Genomic DNA, 18,351 nt, shown 5'->3' with positions numbered 1-18,351 from the left:
TTTCTTTCTCTTCCTCTCTCTCTTAAAGTCTTTGTTGAATTTGTTACAATATTACCTATTTTTTTTGTTTGTTTGTTTTTTTGTTTTCTTGGCCGCAAGCCAGGTGGGATCTTAGCTCCCCAACCAGGGATGGAACCCACACCCCCTGCACTGGAAGGCAAAGTCTTAACCACAGGACCACCAGAGAAGTCCTCAGTCCCTTTTTTCAACAGAAGAAATTGAAAGCTAGGAGAATCAACAGTACTGAGGGATATTTTTCTCAATAACTGAAACCGGAAGGCTGGGCTCCAGATTTAATGGACTACAATTTAACTGTTTGAATTTTAATTTTTCATAAACTCTAAAGAAAACATGTGTCTTCAGCACACACTTACCAGGAAAACCCTATCCATTTTGAGCACACCTGGGCTTATGAATGCCCAGTCCCCAGGGCATTTGTGGGCCCCTCAGGTAAACAGGGTGTAGCCATAAAGTGCTCCGCTGCCCCTTGAATTTTCTGATAATGTTTGTATTCCTTCATCTACTGATTGGGTCATGAAATTTTCCAGGAGCAAACAGGTCTGTATTTTTGGGGTTCTGAGTGCGAGGCAAATCATGGTGAACCAGACACAGAGACAGAGGTGGGCCCTAGGCAGCACAGGGCTCTGTAGACTAGGGTAATGGTATCAGTCTCTGTCTCACCACCCCCTAGAGAGTGCAGGGCCTATAGACTAGGGTGATGACGTTGGTCTCTGTCTTACCACCCCTTAGACACTGCAGGGCCTATAGACTAGGGTGATGATGTTGGTCTCTGTCTTACCACCCCCTAGACAGTGCAGGGCCCTGTAGACTAGGGTGATGATGTCGGTCTCTGTCTCACCACCCCCTAGAGAGTGCAGGGTCCTGTAGACTAGGGTGATGATGTCGGTCTCTGTCTCACCACCCCCTAGAGAGTGCAGGGCCCTGCAGACTAATGTAATGATGTTGGTCTCTATCTTACAACCCTGGGAAAGACATTTCTTTATCAAAAATATGACCTGACTAGATTGTGGAGAATAAGATTATGAATGCAAAACAATTAGCGGTCTAGAGGAAAATGTATGATTTTTATATTTCACGATAATTAATGAATGGTTGTGAAGAAGGTGAGAATAAGTGGGAAAATTAAAGAATATTTAGCAGACAAAATCAACAAATCTTCATGAAGGTTTGAATTTACAGAATTAGGGGATAGGGTCCATGTGGGTTCCCAGATTTCTAATTTGTTTGGGTCGTGTGTTACCAACTGAGATGTGGAACCTTGGGACATCACGCTTTGTATGTAAGATTTGTGTCTCTAAGATATGTTACACTTTGGTAAGCTTTTGTTAAATGTCATGGTTAAAGAAGAAATCTGCTTATTTGAATCAAAAGCAAAAACCCAAAGATATGAATGAGAAAATCCTTCCAGGGCTGAGAAAAAGGAAAACACGCATCTTCCCCCAGTAGCATGTAGATAAAAAGAACTACATGGATTTGTAGGTCCAGATAGTCATGACAATGATTTTACCCATGAAATGTATCTTCTTTTGTTAATAAGAAAATCCCTTAATCTGACAACATGCAGATTTTTAAAGACATATACTAAAGTATATCCTTTAAAATAATTAAAAATATCCTAACTGCTTTTGAAAGAAAGGTTAGTAGAGAAATATAACATACCACATTTTGTATGACTTGAAAAACATATCTTAAAATGTCTCTTTCATTTGAATGACTACTAAATTGTCATGGGTGTTTTACAACTGTGTAAGTTTGAGAATTGGAAAAGCATGCTGTTAGAACGATACCAAACTACTCAGAAGGAAGGTGATGTACGTCCCCACTTCCTATTTTTATCAGAAGTGTTACAATGAGCATAATTTTATATTTCATCCCAGAGTGTGATTTAGCTCATAGATTTTTTATTAATTTTTTTTTTTTTTGGCTGTGTTGAGTCTTCGTTGCTGTGCTTGGTCTTTCTCTAGTTGTGGCAAGCAGGGATAGTCTTCGTTGTGGTGTGCGAGTTTCTCAGTGTGGTGGCTTCTCTTGCTGTGTGCACGGGCTCTAGGTGCGCAGGCATTAGCAGCTGTGGCACGTGGGCTCAGTAGTTGTGGCTCCTGGGCTCTAGAGCTCAGGCTCAGTAGTTGTGGCGCACGGGCTTAGTTGCTCCAAGGCATGTGGGATCTTCCCGGACCAGGGATTGAACCCGTGTCCCCTGCATTGGCAGGCAGGTTCTTAACCACTGCACCACCAGGGAAGCCCTACACCATAGATAATTTATAGCAACAAAAATTATAAAATGTTATACATTTTAACCTTCATAATTTACTAAATTATTTTATGTTTTCTTTTCCTTTTCTCTTTTTTTGTTCAACCAACAGTGGGGGTATTTTCACACTTTTATTTGTAATTAATTGATCCTTTTTAAAAATAATTAAAGCAAGACTGGGATAGAAAGTTCAAAAGTTACAGAACTATACACAGGAGAAAGCAGTGTTAACTTCTCCTTATGTTCCTTGTCTTCATTTTTCCTGTTTGGGAGTTACTAGTTTCTTATTTATCCTGTATATTAGAATGCATGTAAGTACTATTTTAATGCAAACATTAATATATAATTAATGTTTTTAAATATGTCAGTCTTTATGTTTTCTGGGAAAAAATGTTGGTGAAAATAATTTAATGTAGTTATATTTAACTTTAAACACTTTGAAGCTGTCCCATAAAGTCATCACATTTTTTCTAATTAATTGCAATATCAAGCTATATAATTTATTTGTCCAGGCCTATTATTTGCTGTTATGATCAGTAGTTCTGGCAATGGATAGGTGGGTGTCTAATGCATGTGAGTGCATTCAAAGAGTTTGTTCATTGGTTTGCTTATATATTTATTAAGCATTTAATTACTTGTCTGTGGAGAGAGTTGTACATTCTCTATGTCAAAATCCAAAATGAATAAAAGAATTGTTCTCACCAAGATCTGCTTCTTCTTTCCCTCCTAGATGTACAAGAGGTCAGGTGATCCACCCTTCTTGGAGTTTAAGTGGAGACACGAATCCATTTCTGATTAATGGAATGTGAATGCTGTTCATGTGAATCACACCCCAGAGGGAGGAATGAAAACCTTGTCAAATTTTTCAGCCTCTCTTTTGTTGACAGGATCATGTAGAAAAGCAACACGACAGAATTGGTCTAGATGGAGTCAGTCATTCAGACTCACTGTGGACTTGAATGAGTAGGAAAGAAAGTTTTGCATGTTACTGCACTGAGATTTTTGGTGATCCTTATTACTAGAGAATAAAACTAGCCTTTCCTGAAGAATACTGGATTATGTCTTCCAGTTTGCAGGGAACCAGTGTGTTCAGGTTGTTGTGTATTTGTGCGGACATGGAGTTTTCATACTTATGTGTACCTATAACCCTCCTAAACACTGTCTATACCAGGCTTATTCATTACATAAATGTTGATTAAACCATTTTACCTGAATACTTAAAGGTCTTTATTCTTTTCAATGTTGTATAATATTATATTTGAATGTACCATAATTTAACCAGGTATTTATGGCATTTCCATAAACGTGAACAATATAGTCATTATAAACAAGGAAAAATTATTTTTATATATGCAAGCTTGATTTTTACTTGTAGGATAATTTGAGGTGAAATTAATGGGGGCCTAGGGATGTGTGTATTTGGAATTTTGGTCCCCAGAAATGGGCCCTAATTTTCTTTCCTCGTATCAATGTGCCTATTGGTATATTTAAGTGTTTTTCATATAAAATTTGCAAATTATTTTTAGCTTTATAAATATTATTTTATTTTATTATCAAATTGTTCTTCATAGGTTGTATTCCAGATTGCACTCTCAATTAATACACATAAAATTGACTGTTTATGTAGCAACCAACAAAGGGTGTTATCAGACTTTACAACATTGGCCAATATTGTAAGCAAAAAAAGTGTAAGTCAACTATATTTCATGTGTGTTACAACTGTGATAAACAAAGCTGAGTAATGTTTAAGAGACATTCATAGTTACTATTCTGTGAATGTATGTTCTTACATCACCCCCTCCTTTTTTTTTTAATCTTTTGGACTCACCACATCCCACGTGGGATCCTAATTCCCTCACCAGGGATCGAATCCATGCCCCCTGCATTGGCAGCGTGAATTCTTAACCTCTGGACTGCCAGGGAAGTCCTTACTCTTTCTTCATATTTTCTTTTGGGTTATTTTTTCCTTTCACAAAATTAATTGTATATGACAGAAATCAGAACTTCCTGTAATTCAGTGTATTATGACAAGTGTCACAAGAAACTAACTTTTTAATTTTTAATATTGGCACAAGGTTGATCCAATCCCTTTTACTAAGTGAAAGCACAAATTACCAGAACTGAGAACTCTTCTCAGATGTCACAGTTTTTCTTGATGTTTTAGTAATTGCATATTTTCTTGGAATTTTTACATTTCATATGCATTTTCAAATATAATGAATTTTTCCATAGTGCCTTACAATTCCTTTTAAGCATGTTTAATATCTGTAGGATCTGTAATGATATTTGTGTTTTGTCCCCAGTTTTGGTAATTTGTTCTTTCTTTGTGATTAATCTTACTAGAGGTCTGTAGTCACTTTAACAATCTTATCAAAGGATGAATTTTGGTTACTTTGATCTCTTCTATCGCATGTTTGTTTTATTAAAAAATTTTTACTTGTCTACCCAGAGTTTCCTTCATCACTCATTCTTTGAGCCAATTTTATGTTCTTATTCTGATTTATTTAATTAAATACTTAGGACATATATTTTTGAACAAATAAAATTTACGATAAGAAAATATTTAGCTTATGGTCCATGGAACTGATGTATTGTTTCACTAGGATTTATTTAAAAATATTTTCTAACTTCCTTTATGATTTCCTTTGTGATCCATGGGTTATCTTGAAAGGTATTACTTAACTTGCAAATAAAATAGTTGAAGATTTTCTAAGTTATATTTATGTTATTGATTTTTATCTCAATACAACTGTGTTAGAGAAAATATGGTATGCCAATTTTTTGTGTCTTGAGACTATGAACATATTATATAAAATATTTGTATTTGTATCAGCTATAGAATAATGTATATTCTATCATTATTGGGTACAATATATATTCTCTCAGTCAGACATATTTTTTTTTTTACATGGGTTGTTCAGATCTTAATATTTTGTATGCTTATTTGGCTCTTATTAAGATAAATGTGCTAAAATCTCCAATATGACTGTGAATTTGTGTATTTTATTTCAATTTATCTTTTGCTTTAGTGTTTTAAAAATTAATTGTGGTAAAATATGCATAACAAAGGTATACCATTGTAGTGTACAGTTCAGTAGAATTAAGTATATTACACTGTTAAGTACATTAAATTGCAACCATCACTACCATCCATCCACAGAATTTTTTCATCTTTCAAAATAGAAACTTTATATGCATTAATCAATAACTACCCATTTCCTCTCCCCCGCCAGCCCCTGCAATCAACTTGTCTCTTACTATTTCATATGAGTGGAATCATACGGTATTTGTCTTTTTTGATTGGCTTATTTCACTTGGCATAATTTTTTGAAGGTTCAACCATGTTGTAGCATGTATTGGAATTTCTTTCCTTTTAAAAGCTGAATAATATTCTATTGGATGTATATATCACATTTTATTTATCTATTCATCTGTCAAGAGTCAATTGGGTTGCTTCCAATTTTGTCTATTGTGAATAATGCTGCTATAAACATGGGTGTACAGATACCTCTTCAAAACTCTGCTGTCAGTAATTTGGGTTATATACCCAGAAGTTGAATTGCTGGATCATAGGGTAATTCTTTTTCCTTTTTTTTGTTTTCTTTGAGGAACTATCATGTTGTTTTCGATAGTGGCTGCAATATTTTACATCCACTCAACCATGCGCAAGGATTCCAACTTCTCCACATCTTTGTAAACACTTATTTTTTTTCGTTCCTTCCTTCTTTCCTTCCTTTTTTTTTTTGTGCTGTAGTCCTTATATATTTTTTAAAATAATACTCATCTTAATGATGTGATGTGGCACCTCATGGTTTTGATTTACATTTTCCTAATGATTAGTGATATTGAGTATCTTTGCTTATGATTATTGGCCATTTGCATACATTTTTGGAGAAGTGTTCTTTCAAGTCCTTTGCCCATTTTTGAATTGTTTGTTTTTTTGTTGTTGAGTTTTACAAGTTTTTTATATATTCTGCATATTAATCCTTCATCAGATATGTGACTTTCAAACATTTTGTCCCATTTCGCTTTAGGTATTTTGAATCCATTTTCTTGGTTGAATGCACAGTTTGAATTGTTACACCTTAGTGATTAAGACTCCTCACACAAGCATTCATACAGATGCATACAATTATTATCTGATAATAAGTAAGTTAAAAGTGCTATATTTTGGTTCCAAATGTAAAAGTTTAATAATTTATTTTTCTAGGTTTTATATATCAAATTAAGTCTATTTTGCAGTGGTAATCAAAAGTATTAAATATTTACCTCCAGTTATGCTTATGTAGTTTCTATATTTATTTTCTCATTGCCTGAAATTTTTCCTCAAGTAGTTTAAGATTAGATTTAAAATCTATGGCTACTTTTTGGAACATAAATAGTATCATTTAGAAGCTCAATATTTTCTCCACATAGTTGGTGCCAGATTCATTTTTTTCATTATTTTGAAAGTAAAATGATAGAACTTATTCATTGAGTTTGTATGAATAGATGATAAGAACACAATGTAAGGCTCAGTTATTTTTAACTTGACAAGTCCTTCAGCAGAAAAGAATATGTTAAGAATATATTAAGAAATCACAGTTCAAGATAAAATACACTGAGGAATTCATTAGAGCACTTTTCTTTTTCTTCATGATATATACAATTTGGTATCATGAGACAATGATAAAGTAGGAGAACAGAGAGGATTTAGCAAGTGAAAATTAATAAATGGAAAGACAAAGTAGCTTATGATAGACTAAAATGCATTTTGTTAGAAAAATCATTAACTACTTCAAACTAGCTTTATAAAACTTAGATTTAGAAACTTTATGTCTTGTGTCTGGCATGTCATGCATTCATATTCCTTTCCTCTAAATGAACATACTTTCACATTTAATATGCAGTTTCTCAATCTGTTTAGAAATTTCAATGTGAAATCTAACAATTTAATTTTTCCAATGGAAAAAAAAAAAAAACAAATGTAGAACTGACCCTGCTGGGAGCAGCTATGGTCACATGTTATGCAGCTCTGGGACTACAGGGGCCCTGGTTTCTCTCAGTGTCTACTCCACTCACTGGTGAGAATGCCTGAATTCCCACTCTTCAGCATTTCCTTGATGTGTAAGATCTTCACCTTCAGGAATGTACTAATAAAATGAACTCACCCAAGTTATAAGATTGACTTCTGGCATTGTAGTGTGAGAAGCTCTGCTGATTTCCTCCCCCCTGAAAATAGTAAGAATTATTTTTTAATACACTAATCATTCAAAACATCTTGAAATTATTCTAAGAGCAAGCACCAAATAAAATTCTATTCATGAAAATTTGGCAAGAAAGATGAGTATCTGTGACATTTTAAGAAAGTCCACTCCTTTCCTAGTCCCTCCTAGCTCATGAACTACACATTTCACTCCAGAAAGCTGCAGCCAAGGTCAGAGACTCCCTCTTTCATGTTGCAGTTGGAAGGCTGTCTCCCCAGGAAGAGCAGGACTTCAGGGCTTCTCATCCTGTCCCAGCTGCCTGTTACTGAGGCTATATTCAGGGCAGTACAGCTGAGAGATAGGGGTTTCTTCCACACATATCCCCACTCATGGAGTATGGGCTTTACCTTGGTGCATAGCTCTGAAAATACTGATGCTCTGGTAGCCTTTCCCCTGGCTCTTGAGAAAGTAGTTCTATTCCAGGATAAGCTAGTCATGCTTGCCTATGCTCAGCTCCTAGTACAGGGTGTCACTCAGAGGGAAGCTTGCCATTGTCTCTCCTCCCAGTTCCAGAGCCCTGGCTCTGAGATATTACCTGGGGGGAAAAGCCAGCTGCAAAACAGATAGCTCAAGAAAAACTGGGAGGCACCCCTAGAGCATATAGTTTTAGGTGACTAGAGGGAAATGTGGTGCTGGCCCCCAGAGATGTCTCCTCTGTAACTTCTTGTCTCCAAAATCATGAAACATGACTGACCTACCTAATAAATAGAAATAAACACAAAGAATTGGCAAAATGAGGATACAGAATGAGGATTCTTTTCTTGTTCCAAATGAAGGCACAAGACAAAATCTCAGAAAAAAAGTAAATTAAGTGGAAATAAACACTATACTCAATAAAGAGTTCAAAACAGTCATAAATATGCTCAATGAACTCAGAAGAATGGAAGAACATAGCGACAAGTTTGTATCAAGAGTTAGAAAACATAAAGAAAAAACAAAGAGCTGAAGAATATAACTGTTGTAGAATATACACCAGAAAGAATTAACATTAGCATCTAATCTAACATCAAACTAGATGATACAGTTGAACAGCTCAGCAAGTGGAAGAAAAAGTAATGAAATCACTGAAACTGAGCAGATAAAAGAAAAAAATGTAAATGAGGATAGTATAAGAGACCTCTGGGACAACATCACATACTAACCTTCACATTATAAAGGTATCAGAAGGAGAAGAAAGGGAAAAAGGGGCAATGGACCTATTTGAAGACATAATAACTGAGAACTTTCCTAAGGAAGAAAATAGACACCCAGGTTCAGGAAACATAGAGACTCCCAAACAAGATGAACCCAAAGAGGTCCATACCAAGACACATTATAATTAAAATGGCAAAACTTAAAGATAAAGAGAGAATCTTAAAAGCAGCAACAGAAAAGCAACTAATTTACATATAAGGGAACTTCCATAAGAAAATCAGTTTACTTTTCAGCTGAAACTCTGCAGGTCAGAAGGTAGTGGCACAATATATTTAAAGTGATGAAAAGTCAAAACCTACAAACAAGAATACACTACCAGGCAAGGTTCTCATTCATCTTTGAAGGACAGACAAAGAGTATATCAGATAAGCAAAAGTTAAAAGAGTTCAGCGCCACTAAATAAGCTTTATAAGACATGTTTAAGGGACTTGGGAAAAAAAAAGACCACAGCTAGAAATATGAAAACTATGAAATGAAAAATTTCACCGGTAAAACAAAATATAGTAAAAGTAGTATATCAACCACTTCTGAAGTTAGTAAGGAGGTTAGAAAACAAAAGTAGTAAAATCATCTATACCCACAATAAACAATTAAGGGATATACAAAACAAAAAAATATATAAAATTTGAAGTAAAAATCATAAAATGTAGGGGGAGACTACAAATACAGGGATGCTAGAATAGTTTTGAATGAAAGAGGTCACAAAACAATCTAATCATACCACTAAAAATAATCCTGATATCACTAGAGAAGATGGTAAGAGAAGAAGAAAGGAAGAAAGAAGAATTACAAAAAATAGCCAGAAAAAATTAACAAAATGGCAGTAAGTACTTACCTACTAATAATTACTTTAGATGCAATTGGACTGAATGTTCCAATCAAAATATAGACTGGCTGAATGGATCCAAAAACAAGATCCATATATATGCTACCTACAAGAGACTCATTTCAGATCTAAAGACACACACAGCCTGAAAGTGAAGGAATTCAAAAATGTATTACATGCAAATGGATACAAAAAGAAAGCTGGTGTAGCAAATTCTTAAAAGTGATTAGAATATGTATCTGGGCATGCTGGTTAGTACTATTGTTCTATCTTCATATAGCTCTAAGTCATTATAATTATTATAGTTGAAATATACTTTACCTTTCATTATTATCTAAATAAATATATATATTGTTAACCTAACAAAATATGCATAAGATATATAGAGAAAAACTACAAAACTAATAAAAATTTTTTTTTAAATCTAAATAAGTGGAGGGGTAGTCTTATGTACATGGAAAGAAAGACTAAATATTGTCGAGATATCAGTTCTCCCCAATCCGATTTATAGATTCAATGCAACTCTAATCAAAATCCTAGCAAGTTCTTTTTTGGACATTGACAAACTGATTATAAAGTTTAAATGACTCAGAATAGCTGACAGTATTGAAGGAGAAGAGTCAGAGGGTTGACACCACCTGATGTCAGGACTTACTGTACAGTTGTAGTTATAAAGAGAGTGTGACATCAGTACTAATAAACAAACAGACAAACAAAATCAAAAAAATAAAAAAAGATTAATGAAACAGAATAGATGCACACAAATATAGTCAATTACTATTTGAAAAAGAAACAACGGCAATTCAATTGGGAAAGGATTATCTTTTTAACAAATGGTGCTGGAACAACTGAACACACACATACACACACAAAAGTATTAAGAATAGAATAGAAAGGATGCAGACAGAGACCTTATGTCCTTCACAACAATTAACTCAAAATTGGTCACAAACCTAAATGTAAAACCATAAAACTTCTTGAAAATAATCTATGACCTTGAATTCAGTGATACAGTTAACAACTTCTGATTTGCAAAAGCATTCCTTAAGAGAATGACAAGATACACTAAGCCATAGACTGGGGAGAAAACCTTCAAAGCAAACATTCTGATAAAGAACTAATATCAAAAATATACAAAGAACACTTAAAATTCACCAACTGGAAAAAAATCCTAATCAAAAACTCAACAAGAGATCTGAGTACACTTTTCATCAAGGAAGATAAACAAATGGTAAATAAGCACATGAAAAGATGCTCAAAGTTATATGCCATTAGGGAATTGCAAATTGAATAAAGACATACCATTACATACCTATTAGAATGACTTAAAGCCAAAACAATGACAACACCAAATGCTTGTGAGGATATAAAGCAACAGGAATTCTCATTCATTGCTGGTGGGAATGCAAATTGCTATTGCCACTTTGTAATACAGTTTGGCAGTTTCTTCCAAAACTAAATATACTCTTACAATATAATTCCACAGACAAGCTCTTTGTTTACCCAAGTGAGTTGAACACTTATGTCCAAATAAAAATTTGCACGCAGATGTTTATAACTGCTTTATTCATAATTGCCAAAACTTGGAAGCAACCAAGTTGTCCTTCAATAGGTGATTGGATAAACAAAATGTGGTCCATCCAGAAAATGATATATTATTCAGTAGTTTAAAAAAAATTCAAAACCACAAAAAGATATGCAGGAAACTTAAATGCACATTGCTAATGAAAGTAGCCAATTGAAATGCTGAACTCTATACCTATGTATGATTTCAACTGTATGATCCTGTTTTAAAAGGAAAAAATATGGAAAGAGTAAACGTATCAATTATTTGCACCAGCTTAGGGGGAGGAACAGGAAGAAGGGAATTAATAGGTGGAACAATTTTTAGGGCAAAGAAACCATTCAGCATAACAGTGTAATGGTGGGTGCATGTCATGATACACAATGGCCTGTAACCAACATACTACATTAATACAAGATGTTAATTTTGTACATGCAAAAAAAAAAAGGAAGAAAGAAAGAAAAAGAAGTATAGTTATTGTATTTTGTGGAGAAAAAGGAAAGGAGAGAAATTCAGATAGCTCATCTACTTTTCTTCCATCCTCTGGTTACACACTCAAGAACTGATACTAGTTTGAATATTTTGCCTTCATGTTTACATATAGTGGAAGATGTATCTCATACCACTTGACTACTCTCTTGGTTCCTAGATTTTTTTAACAGGGGAAATAATCGTAATTTGTTACGATTAATAACAGAAACATTTCCTGGCAGCGTTCACTTTTGTTTTACTTTTGCTATCTTACTGCCAACCCCCACTACCATCTATTAGAGTCAGCTTCAAAGCTGAATGGTTCATGTCTCTGAACACTGTTACATCAGAAAAATAAATATAATTTCTTTAGCCCTTTTTCCTTATATGACTCATTATAAAGAGTGAGTAGCTAATCAGTTTTTTTTTCTTGACTCTTTTCCATATCTTAGGTAGACTTTGTGATCATGGTATCTCCCCTGCCAGGTAAGTATAAGACTTTGAGTGATACTAGAAATCAACATATTTCTCTGGCCAACTCCTGTGGCCAATTCAAATATATGACTTATTTATTCAGTTATACTACAAGGGGGAATATTCTCAATATGAACTGATAGCTAATCTCATTTGTGCAACTATGGAACCAGTAAACTATCAATTTATAAATCTGCTATAGTTCTTATAAGTATACTATTTTCTATGTGACACATAATAAAATATATAAATGTATGTAGAAACAGATTTTTTTCTATATTACTCAGATACCCTATAGTCTTGTTAATATTTGCCTAAATGATGCATGCTGTATTAAGGTCTTCTATAATGTACTCACTTTTAAACAATTTTGAAATACATGTGAAGTGTCATGATATTTTCTGTTTATGCCTTTGTTTTCACTTTGAAATCTTCCCACCAACAACATAAAACAACTCATTTTTGTCTATCTACTTTTAAAATTCTACTTGGTCTGAAAAGTATGATTATAAATATCCTACCTTATTTTTCTTACTATATAAGTGATATAATAGATTTGATTATTACATATTTGAGAAATCCTTCTACATAGTTTTGCTTTAGGTGAGACATAAATATAATATATATTTGAATTCTGCTGATATCTTTCAAACTCAAAAGATTCTTTTTGTAAAAATTAGTCCATTAAAATTTATTTTATGACTTATACAATTTAATAGTCATATTTTTGACTTCCCAGTTTTTAAGCAGCTTATTAGTTTCTTGGTTTTCATTTTTCTCAGCATTGGAGATGATATACGATTTTTAAAAAGATACTGTTGTCAGTATTTTTTTCAAAATCATTCTTCAATGGCTCTTTCTTTTTTCTGATTATCACTATCATGTGGGTTTTTTCCTACTGAAATAAAGAAATTTCAGAGTGTTTTTTTTTCTCTTTATCTCAATACCATGCATACAGTTTAGGATCTAAGAATTCCATAAGACAAAAAGCAGCAATCTCTTGATGGCCTCCTCCATTTTCCATTCCAAAAAGCAACTACTGTCAATTCTTTTAGATGTTTTTTAAAAATTAAAGAAAAAAAGATTTATTACTATATTTCTAAACCACATACATAAACTAGAGCAAATTTTTTTTTAGATTTTTTTCAAAATTGAAGTATAGCTGACACGGTATTGTATTAGTTTCAGGTGTACAGTAAAGCTATACAGAAATATATATATAGTATATATATTAAGATGATTTTCCATTATAAGTTATTATAAGATCTTGAATATAGTTTTCTGTGGCATGCAGTAAATCCTTGTTGCTTATCTACTTTATGTATTATAGTTTGTATCTGTTAATCCCATATTCCTGGTTTATCCGTACCACCCTTCCTTTCTCCTTTGGTAACCATAAATTTGTTTTCTATGTCTGAAATTCTATTTCTGTTTTTGATATGGATTAATTTGTACTTTTTAAAAATTCCACCTATAAGTGACATCATATTATATTTGTCTTCTCTGTTTGACTTACTTTGTATGATACTCTCTAGGTCCATCCATGTGTCTGCAAATGATGATATTTCATTCTTTTTGTGGCTGAGTAATATTTCACTGTATTTATATACCACATATTCTTTATTCATTCATCTTTTGATGGGCATTTAGGTTGTTTCCATGTCTTGGCTATTGTAAATAGTGCTGCTATTAACATTGGGGCATATGTATCTTTTAGAATTAGGGTTTTAAATTTTTCTAAATATATGCTCAGGAGTGAGATTGCAGGATCATATGGTAGCTTTATTTTAGTTTTGTAAAAGAAATTGCATACTGTTTTCCATAGTGGCTGCACCAATTTACATTCCCACCAACAGCATAGGAGAGTTCCCTTTTCTCCACACCCTCTCAAGCATTTGTTATTTGAAGGATTTTTGATGAGAGTCACTCAGACTGGTGTGAGGCAATACCTCATGGTTTTTATTGGCATTTCTCTAATAATTAGTGATGATGAACATCTTGTATGCCTATTGTCCATCTGTATGTCTTCTTTGGAGAAGTATCTATTTAGCTCATCTGCTTTTTTTTTTTTTTTCACTTTTTTTTTTTAATTGAGTTGCACGAGCTGTTTGAGTATTTTGGATATTAACCGCTTATTTGTTGTACTGTTTGCAAATATTTCTCCCATTCCATAGGTTCTTTTCATCTTCTTGATGGTTTCCTTTGCTTTGCAAAAACTTTTAAGTTTAATTACATCCTGTTTGTTTATTTTTGCTTTTATTTCTTTTGCTTGGGAGACTGATCTAAGAAAATATTGCTTGTATACATGGCAGAGAATGTTTTGCCTGTGTTCTCTTCGTAAAGATGTTTTATGATGTCATGTCTTATATTTAAGCCATTTTGAGTTAATTTTTGTGTATGGTATGGGGGTGTGTTTTAACTTCATTGGTATGCATGCAGTGCTCCAACTTTTCCAACACCACTTGCTGAAGAAACTTTTTCTCCATTGTATTCTTATCTCCTTTGTCATAGATTAATTGACCATAGAGGTGGGAGTTTATTTCTAGGCTCTCTGTTCTGTTCCATTGAGCCATATGTTTGTTTTTGTGCCAAGGTCCTGCTGCTTTGATTACTTTAGCTTTGTAGTATTGTCTGAAGTCTGGAAAGGTTATGCCTCCAGCTTTGTTCTTTTTCCTCAGGATCATTTGGCAATTCTGGCAATTCTGGCAATAAATTTTAGTATTAATTGTCCTTGTTTTGTGAATGATGTCATGGGTATTTTGATAGGGATCACACTAAATCAGTAGATTGCTTTGGGTAGTATGACCATTTTAACAATATTATTTATTCAAATCCAAGAGCAGGGGATATCTGCCAATTTACCTGAATTATTTTCAGTTTATTACATCAGTGTTTTATAGTTAATAATATATAGGTCTTTCTCTTCCTCGATTAAATTTATTCCTAGAAATCTTATTTTTTTTAGCTCTTTATTGGAATATAATTGCTTTACAATCTTGTACCAGTTTTTGAGGTACACCAGATTGAATCAGCTGTATTTATACATATACCTCCATATCCCCTCCCTCCCGTGACTCCTTCCCACCCTCCCTGTCCTAGACCTCTAAGACACCACCTATCATCAAGTTGATTTCCCTTTGTTGTACCACAACTTCCCACTAGCTATCTATTTTACAGTTGGTAGTGAATATATGTCTATGCTACTATCTCACTTTGCCCCAGCTTCCCCTTGCACCCCCCACCCCGGGTCCTCCAGTCCACTCTCTGCATCTGCATCTTTATTCTTGCACTGTCACTGGGTTCATCAGTACCATTTTTTTAGATTCCATATATGTGAGTTAGCATACAGTATTTGTTTTTCTCTTTCTGACTTACTTCACTCTGTATGACAGACTATAGATCTATCCACCTCATTACATATAGCTCCATCTCATCCCTTTTTATAGCTGAGTAATATTCCATTGTATATATGTGCCATATCTTCTTTATCCATTCATCTGTTGATGGACATTTAGGTTGTTTCCATGCCCTGGCTATTGTAAATAGTGCTGCAATGAACATTATGCTACATGTTTCTTTTGGGATTATGGTTTTCTCTGGGTATATGCCCAGTAGTGGGATTACTGGGTCATATGGTAGTTCCATTTTTAGTTTTTTAAGGAGCCTCCAAACTGTTTTCCATAGTGGCTGTACCAACTTACATTCCCACCAACAGTGCAGGAGGGTTCCCTTTGTTCCACACCCTCTCCAGCATTTATTGCTTTCAGTTTTTTTGAAGATGGCCATTCTGACTGGTGTGAGATGATACCTCATTGTGGCTTTGACTTGCATTTATTTAATGAGTAGGGATATTGAGCATCTTTTCATGTGTTTGTTAGCCACCTACAGGTCTTCTTTGGAGAAATGTCTATTTAAGTCTTCTGCCCATTTATGGATTGGGTTATTTGCTTTTTTGGTAATAAGCTGCATGAGCTTCTTGTATATTTTGGAGTTTAATCCTTTGCCTGTTGCTTCATTGGCACATATTTTCTCCCATTCTGAGGGTTGTCTTCTAGTCTTGCTTATGGTTTCTTTCACTGTGCAAAAGCTTTTAAGTTTCATGAGGTCCCATTTGTTTATTCTTGATTTTATTTCCCTTATTCTAGGAGGTGGGTCAAAAGAGATCTGGCTTTGATTTATGTCATAGAGTGTTCTGCCTATGTTTTCCTCTTGGAGTTTTTTACTGTCTGGCCTTATTTTTGGTCTTTAATCCATTTGGAGTTTATTTTTGTGTATGGTATTAGGAAGTGTTCTATATTCATTCTTTTACATTTTGCTGTCCAATTTTACCTGCACCATTTATTGAAGAGACTGTATTTTTTCCATTGTATATTCTTGCCTCCTTTGTCAAAGATAAGATGCCCAGATGTGCTTCTGTTGGCCTCTGGTTGCTCTATTCTGTTCCATTGACCTACCTAACTATTTTTGTTCCAGTACCATACAGTTTTGATCACTGTGGCCTTGTAGTATAGTTTGAAGCCAAGAAGCCTAATTGCATCAACTCCATCTTTCCTTCTCAAAATTGCTTTGGCTATTCGGGGTCTTTTGCATTTCCATACAAATCATAAGATTTCTTGTTCTAGTTCTGTGAAAAATGCCATTGGTATTTTGACAGGGATTGCATTGAATCTGTAAATTGCTTTCGGTAGTGTAGTCATTTTCACAATGGTGATTCCTCCAATCCAAGAACTTGGTATGTCTCTCCATCTGTCTGTATCATCTTTGATTTCTTTCATCAGTGTCTTATAGTTTTCTGCATAAAGTTCTTCTGCCTCCTTAGGCAGGTTTATTCCTAGGTATTTTATTCTTTTTGTTGCAATGGTGAATGGGATTGTTTCCTTAATTTCTCTTTCTGCTCTATCGTTGTGAGTGTATAGGAATGCAAGAGATTTGTGTGCATTAATTTTGTATCCTGCTACTTTACTAAATTCATCGATTAGTGCTAGCAGATTTCTGGTAGAATCTTTAGGCTTTTCTATGTATAATATCATGTCATATGCAAAGAGTGACAATTTTACTTCTTCTTTTCCAATTTGGATTCCTTTTATTTAATTTTCTTCTCTGATTGCTGTGGCTAAAACTTCCAAAACTATGTTGAATAGTAATGGTGAGAGTGGGAACCCTTGACTTGTTCCTGTTCTTAGCGGAAATGCTTTCAGTTTTTCACCATTTAGAATGATGTTGGCTTTTGGTTTATCATATATGACTTTTATTATGTTGAGGTAATTTCCTTTTATGCCCATTTTCTGGAGAGTTTTTATCATAAATGGATGTTGAATTTTGTCAAAAGCTTTTTCTGCATCTATTGAGATGATCATGTGGTTTTTATCCTTCCATTTGTTGATATGGTATATCACATTGATTGATTTGCATATATTGAAGAATCCTTGCATTCCAGGGATAAACCCCACTTGATCATGGTGTATGATAGTTTTAATGTGCTGTTGGAGTCTGTTAGCTAGTATTTTGTTGAGGATTTTTGCATCTATGTTCATCAGTAATATTGGCCTATAATTTTCTTTTTTTGTGACCTCTTTGCCTGGTTTTGGTATCAGGGTGATGGTGGCCTCATAGAATGAGTTTGGGATTGTTCCTCCTTCTGCTATATTTTGGATGAGTTTGAGAAGGATAGGTGTTAGCTCTTCTCTAAATGATTAATAGAATTCACCTGTGAAGCCATCTGGCACTGGGCTTTTGTTTGTTGGGAAATTTTTAATCACAGTTTCAATTTCCGTACTTGTGATTGGCCTGTTCATATTTTCTATTTCTTCCTGGTTCAGTCTTGGAAGATTGTACTTTTCTAAGAATTTATCCATTTCTCTCAGGTTATCCAACTTATTGACATATAGTTGCTTGTAGTAGTCTCTCATGATCTTTTGTATTTCTGAGGTGTCCGTTGTTACTTCTCCTTTTTCATTTCTAATTCTGTTGATTTGCGTCTTCTCCCTTTTTTCCTGATGAGTATGGCTAATGGTTTATCAATTTTGTTAACCTTCTCAAAGAACTAGCTTTTAGTCTTAATGGTTTTTGCTATTGTTTCCTTCATTTCTTTTCATTTATTTCTGATCTGATCATTTTGATTTCTTTCCTTCCACTCACTTTAGGGTTTTTTTTGTTCTTCTTTCTCTAATTGTTTTAGGTGTAAGTTTAGGTTGTTATTCAATATTTTTCTCGTGTTTTGAGGTAGGACTGTATTGCTATAAACATCCCTCTTAGAACGGATTTTGCTGCATCCCATAGGTTTTGGGTTGTTGTGTTTTCATTGTCA

Source organism: Hippopotamus amphibius, chromosome 4 (genome assembly GCF_030028045.1).
Source record: "Hippopotamus amphibius kiboko isolate mHipAmp2 chromosome 4, mHipAmp2.hap2, whole genome shotgun sequence".
NCBI lineage: Eukaryota > Metazoa > Chordata > Mammalia > Artiodactyla > Hippopotamidae > Hippopotamus > Hippopotamus amphibius.
This window is presented reverse-complemented; position numbering follows the sequence as displayed.